General features: G+C 38.1%; 1 non-coding gene across 1 annotated transcript; it reads left to right on the forward strand.

The window, feature by feature from the left end:
* Positions 1 to 3,067: 3,067 nt before the first annotated feature.
* On the forward strand, positions 3,068 to 3,141 carry trnai-aau (transfer RNA isoleucine (anticodon AAU)). The gene has a single exon. It is a non-coding gene; the product is annotated as a tRNA-Ile (tRNA).
* Positions 3,142 to 6,767: the final 3,626 nt, after the last annotated feature.

Raw genomic sequence — 6,767 nt, forward strand, 5'->3', positions numbered from 1 at the left:
AGGCTTTGTTCGGTGAAAAGAAAACAAATATATCAAAGTTGGTGTTATACTCAGTAAGAACTCAGTACAGTAAGAAACTGCAAAATACTCAGAAAACTCTGTGCATGAGTCAGTGGCTCAATAGTCCAACTAAAATCAGCCAGGACCACAGTTTAGTTGGGTTAAACATGAGTCAACTAAATCCTTAGTCAGAGAATGATATTCTGTCTTTGCTGCTTACATGATCAGCTTCTTTCAAATAGCCATGTAAACTTAGTTATTTAGGAATAATATCAAACTACATGTGGGCCATCAGATCCTGTTTGCCCTTGAAGACCCACTCACAATCTTTGCCCAAGTCCAGCACTGGACATGCATTACCTTGCACAGTTTCACAGCTCTGGCACTGCAATCAACAATGCATACGTCTTAACTAAGAAGGCAACAGTTCAAATGGAAAACCTACTTCCTCTCTGGGAGTGAAGGAAGCCAGCTGCTTGATCTTCAGTGTCTGGTTGAGTCTTGGATGCATCAAGCACAGGGACACCAGCTGATACCCCATGGTTGAGGTGCTCCATATATTGTGCAAGGATCGGTTCGTTATAATCACCATTCTGCATTTTTTAACAGCAGCAACAGCATAAAATGGTTCAGGTAAGGGTGCATCATTGGAAGACTTTCACTAAAATATGTCCTCACCATGTCTCAAATACAGCAATACCTCTTAGAAGCCATTGTACTGCACACAGAATGGACAGTCTCAGCAGTTTCTGTGCTCATATGGAACCTCAGTGTTTTGATTACAGAACCAGCAATTCACAATGACATGAACTGGTTTCTTCCCATTGAATAGGGAGTTATATATATATATATATATATATATATATATATATATATATATATATATATTAAAATTGTGAGCAAGGATCTTTCATTTTACAGACTAAAAATGAAAGTGACAAATAAATGTATGTGACAAATAAACCAAACTTGAAACTTTATATAAATAGCTTCATGTTAAATATAGTTTATCAGTCATTAAAAAAAACATTCTATTAATTAAGAATGTTTATGAAAGTTAATTTAAACTAACTAACAATAAATGAACAGTCGAATATTGTAGTTCAAACAGTCCGATAGCTGTAGTAATGGCTTAACTCATTTTGCTTATTTAGAGAGAACGATAAATTTGAAAACCCACAGGTTTGTGAATTTGGGTCTCTAAATCATACAAAAGTAGGTTTTCTATTGCTGAACAGTTAGCTAGCTAACAAACTACCAGCACCTAAACGATCAAAGTTGAAAGCTGAACAATGAAATGGTTCCACAAGGAATGGTTTATAGCCCCGAGTTTGACACTCGCTGACCTCAACTGTTAGCTAGCTAACTAGCGTATCGCTGTGATAAAGCGATACAATCTTTAGCAATGAGGACATGAATAAAGTATCCTTTACAATTTTCACAATATTGTGAAATTTAATTTGCTGGCATTGGAGGTTATTAAATATTCACAATATCAATAATAATTCCTTGGCTCACAGAATCAGACATTACATTTTTGCTGTTATGGCAGCTGTTATAAAGATCATATTTATACAAAACCCTGTTCAGTTAGTGCTAGTATTGAGGAACCATTGCATAACTAATAGCGGTACAGAGACAGAAACATCATGTGTTCAGATGAATAACTGGATGTGTGTGAGACAGTCTGTGAGAGGTTTGCATTTGTGTGTTGCATGACTATGAGTGGGAAAACCATATAAAGGTAAAAACATTACCTCTGCAACAAGGATCTCTTCTATTTGAAGGAAAGGTTTAAGTTAGACACAGTCTCAACAGAGTAAGTTAAATCTGTCTGTGTTAAGACCAGTTGACATATCAGTGGTTTATCACTGATTATGTCTGCCACTGAGATACCACAAATTAAGCTTTCCAGATTCCAAGACATACAGTTGTGCAGTGTGAGCCATACATCAATTTGAAAACTTCAAAAGTCACGTAATGTGTGCATGGCATAAGCGTATTAGCAGGTCCCGAAAACATTTGCTATCAGAAAGGATTTCATCATAGAAAAAAACTACAAATTCTAGACTTGAGAATGTGAGCATCAATCCCACTAACACTCACATACTAAAAGAGCACTCTACCACTTGACCTAGTTCTCCTAGAGTGGGACTTGTTTGCAGATCGGACAAAAGCTGAAGACACAGTGGAATGGCAATTCTCTAGGAGATCATACCAAATCCTGCATCCACCCTAAATATTTCATCTAGCTGTGAAGTCAAAAAAGCTTATTCCTGAAATGACAGGAATAGTTCTTGCAGATTCTGATATGCTATGCAAACACTATAAAATGTGAGCTATGTTAGATCTGGCAGCCATTGGCTCTAACTGTCTCTTTTTATTGAGTTAAGCAATGCTTACAGAATAACTTTCTATGGCTTCAAATACTTCCAAGAATTAAACCTTGCAGAGTTCTGTAGCTAGACACATTGTCTCTGTAGGTTTGACATGTTCATTTGACAAACTAGCTAAAATAGCATCTTTTGGTTTGAATAAATTGCCCCTTAGACCCAGACAAAAAATTGCTCAAAATCTTTCTGCTTATTCATGCAGCAATGACACAGATTTCCAAAGAAAGAGGACGTATGGTTAAAGCTAGAAAAAAATGCCTACTCTGTGCTCAGGCAGAAAATCTGATATTTTAAATATGTCCCTAAAAGGTTTATATTCCTTGGCTCACAGAATCAGACATTACATTTTTGTTGTTATGGCAGATTTCATGGTGTAATAGACAGCACTATGTAACTCACAGCAATAAAGCTCAGTGGACTTTGCAATTGATGATTTCGTCACTGTGTACAACTGCACTGAATTGCTCTTTAACAAAAGCTTCTCCACATTTGCTTTTGAAGTTTAATTCAAAAGTTGGCTGCAGAATAACCATTTGTCAGAGGGAACAATAAGTGTCAACTTTCACCTATGCTCGGTCGAAAAAGTGGCCGTAATCTTGTTGACACCAAGTCTACAATTTCATGGAAAGGTTCCCTTCAGTGCTGCACCAAAAACTGCGAAATGAACGGAGAAAGGCCGATTAGCTCAGTTGGTCAGAGCGTGGTGCTAATAACGCCAAGGTCATGGTTTCGATCCCCATATGGGCCATGTGGGTTTTGTTTGATGAATGACCCCTTGTCAACAAACCACCTGTTTGAACTTGTGTTGCTTATGACATTGCTTGTAAATCACAATCTGCTAAGACATGTTCCAAGTACATGAGAGTGTGTTCTTGATTACAAAACTTTACCCATGGATTTGTGCTTGTTTACAAATCTTGGACAATGCAGAGAAAAGTATGAAATCAGAGGGACTCTGGCATTAGTGTAAGGCTCTCGATCGCTGTGTGAATAGGTCAAAGAAGCAATTCCAGAGGCATGCAGACAACCTGCATCCTCCCCATCAAATTATAGCCAGTTAGGTGTCTGGAAGTGCCAGGGAGTTCAAATCCTTTAGTCTGAAATGTGTTGGGATATGATTATGCCTGCCACTGAGGTCTGACAGCTCCACAGTTGCCTTGTGAAAAGAATACAGTATAGACCGGCACCCACATACATTACTGTACACATCAGAGATCAGCGCAGGAATATCAGTTTGTAAACCCGCCAAATCTGCCCCCACAGGCTCCCTGAGTTCTACTAATCGCTCCAACACCTTGTTTCAACCTCAGTTTCTTTTTTTTTTTGAAGCGCATGAGGCAGCTTCAGCTATTTCCACAGGCAATCATATTAGATGTGCCATCAGTAACCAGACATGTGACTTTATTTTATTCCCCATTCTTCCATAAGAGAGGATTTCACACAGGCCAAATTTTCAGCCGTATGCGCCTGCAGGAATTTCACAACACCAAGTAGTGTAGACTTCAGAAATGTGTTGTCATCTACAAAATGGCAGGTCACAGCCAAGAAGGCATCCACATTAAGAGATGTCCACATATCTGCTGACAAACTCATTGCAGGAATTTTCTGGACCTCAGCTTTGGCCTTCTCTTTCTCTTATTGACATTTGGCCTCAACCATGGCCTTTACAGTCTAAAGGGAAGGAAGAAAATAATTATATATATTTTTAATACTACTCTCATAATGTATCCATGTCACCACACATACCTTCCTAGTTAGGAGAATATAAGTTGAATCCAATTTTGCTACCAAGTCCCTGAAGCTTTTATCCTCAACTATGCTAAATGGCTGTGTGTCTCTAACTATCATGGGGACCAAAGCCTCATCTAGCTCTTCCTTTCTGGTCACTGCTTTGTAAAGATTAGATTATACTTTGTCACCAAAAAATATAGTACTCACCAATGAAATTCACTTTATAATCCAATCCAAACTGCAAATATATATATATATATATATATGTATATACAGTATATACACATTTTATATACATGTGCATAATAACGTTAACACCTTGTGACAACTGATAAATAAGCCAAATGACATTGGCAAGGGTGACAGTAGGAAAAACTCACTGGAATGGTGGAAGGGACTTGGAAGGTGTCAGACTCAAAAGGGAACTCATCCTCCTTCGGTTAACCCTGGATAAACCTGGCCAGAGATGAGTTGGGTAGAGGATGGCTGACAAATTGTAAGCATGAAAGATACACTACAGCATTCCTACACAAAGACATCATAGGAGATAGAAACAGAGCACAGTTCACCTGAATAGAACACCTGGGTAGAAATACAGTAACTCATTATTATAACAGTACAAAGAAATGAAATGTGGATCATCCAGGTGAGGTTCATCTGCTAATCTGCACATAAATATTGTTTGTGACAGTGCAGAATGTTGCAGGTAAATGGAGGGCAAGGTGCTGTCATTTTAAGCATTTTAAGGCAGGTCCAGGAAGGAGAAACCCCAGCAGGTAGGAAGAGTTAGTGGGGAGCACAGATAGCGCAGCACTCCAGAATCATGTACTGGAGCATGGTGTGTCCACTGGGGGGAGGTGGGGTGGTTGGAAGAGCATAAAAGACTGTTGTTACTGCAAAGATTCATTTAGACCTTTCATTTGGACTGTTATTCTTTTTGTAGGGGGCGGGGGGGCATGTATTTAATGAAATAATAACGAAAAATTAATAGATTAATTCATACCAACTCAAATTTGCTGGTAAAGAAATAATTTGTAAGGTAAAAGTTATTTTAAGAGTGATGTTAAGGAATTTTTTAAAATGTTAATTATAATTTCATTAGAATAATTCTAACATCTACGGGATGATCTGAGGGTTAAAGAAAAAAGAGGTGGACCTTATGGGCAATAATGCAAAAGTCATTATTGTAGTACAAGACCCTTTGTTCTAGCTAAGTGATCTGCTGCATCTCAGTTTGAGTCATGTAGAATTCTAAAGACAGAAAGTCTTTATTCTGGCATAAAATAAAACTGAAGGGGGAAACATACTTTGAGTTAGTACCAGTAGTTATTGATTGTACACAAAGTCCAGTATGCATCCAAATGTAATCAAGAGATATCTGTTGGTAGCTGAACATCTCCAACTCGTACAATGCAATGTTTCTTCTTTGTGTCAAATGAACTTAACAATTCAAACATCCATAACTGGCCGTGTTTCTTGCCAACATACTGGTGTTTGGACTTATGGGATTACATGTCTGTTGCCTTCAATAGCTTAGTTGGTAGAGTGGAGGACTGTAGAATTTAAAACTGTTATCCTTAGTCTGTCAGTTAAAATCTGACTCAAAGGAAGTTTGTTTTTTCACATACAAGCTTCTTTTTTAAGTGAGCAAAAAGAGCGTCCCCTGACCAGGAATCAAGCCCAAGTCGCAGTGGTGAAAGTGTTGAATCCTAGCCACTCACCAACCAGCAATAAAGCTCAGATGCTTCTGACAAACATTTGTCAAATTCTGTATTCCTAGTATACTGACGATGTTTGTATGCATACTAGACTTGGTATGCATGAGCATTAGGAGGTCATAAAGAGAGGTATTCATATTTCTTTTTAATCCACATAAAAATTAAGTTTGAAAGAGAATCCTAGCCACTAGCTCACCAGGGATAAAGGTGACAGTTTCCTCTGACATGAACATGACCTACATTCATTGGTAACATTTTGAACGAAACCAGGCAAAAGTATTTAGTCACTAGCTGAAATAGCTCAGCTGGGTGAGTGTTAGATTGAATATCAAAAGACTCCTAGTTCAGTCCTGGGTTTTGGTAGCTGTGCAAGACCAAGCTCCTTATCAAATTGTCCTCTTTTTAAGAATATTTCATAAACTTTTACATTCCTTTCTAAAAACGAATAAGACATTATTGTTTTTACGCTACTGTTAGAAGTCATAGTGTAATAGTGCTCTAGACTTTGAATTCAGTGATCCTACTTAAACTTTAGTGGAATTTGCACTTCCTTATGATATGTTTCCTCACTGCACAGAGAGCCATTTGAACATTGGCTTCTGTATAAACCCTTTTGAAATGTTTTTCATTAGTTGTCTACTGGCCAAACAACTGGACAAAGGAAGGGTAGGCGTCAGCTTGCATGTATGCTTCTGTTGGTATCCTGGTTCACACACTCCCTGTGTTTTCATGGAATGGGGCCTACCTCAGCTTCCTTTGGCTCATGGATGGGCTTTGTCCTACCAAAAAAGGTGATGCAAATAAGTCATCTGCTTACTAAAGTTCTTGAAAATCACACTCTGCGAAGAGGCATTGCATAATGCAAAAAAACCTTCAGAAACAATACACTCTAATGACAGCAACCAACATACTTAATACAGGAGTG

This window comes from Electrophorus electricus, unplaced genomic scaffold, assembly GCF_041902795.1.
Source record: "Electrophorus electricus isolate QZ-2024a unplaced genomic scaffold, ASM4190279v1 Scaffold34, whole genome shotgun sequence".
In the NCBI taxonomy this organism is placed as follows: Eukaryota; Metazoa; Chordata; class Actinopteri; order Gymnotiformes; family Gymnotidae; genus Electrophorus; species Electrophorus electricus.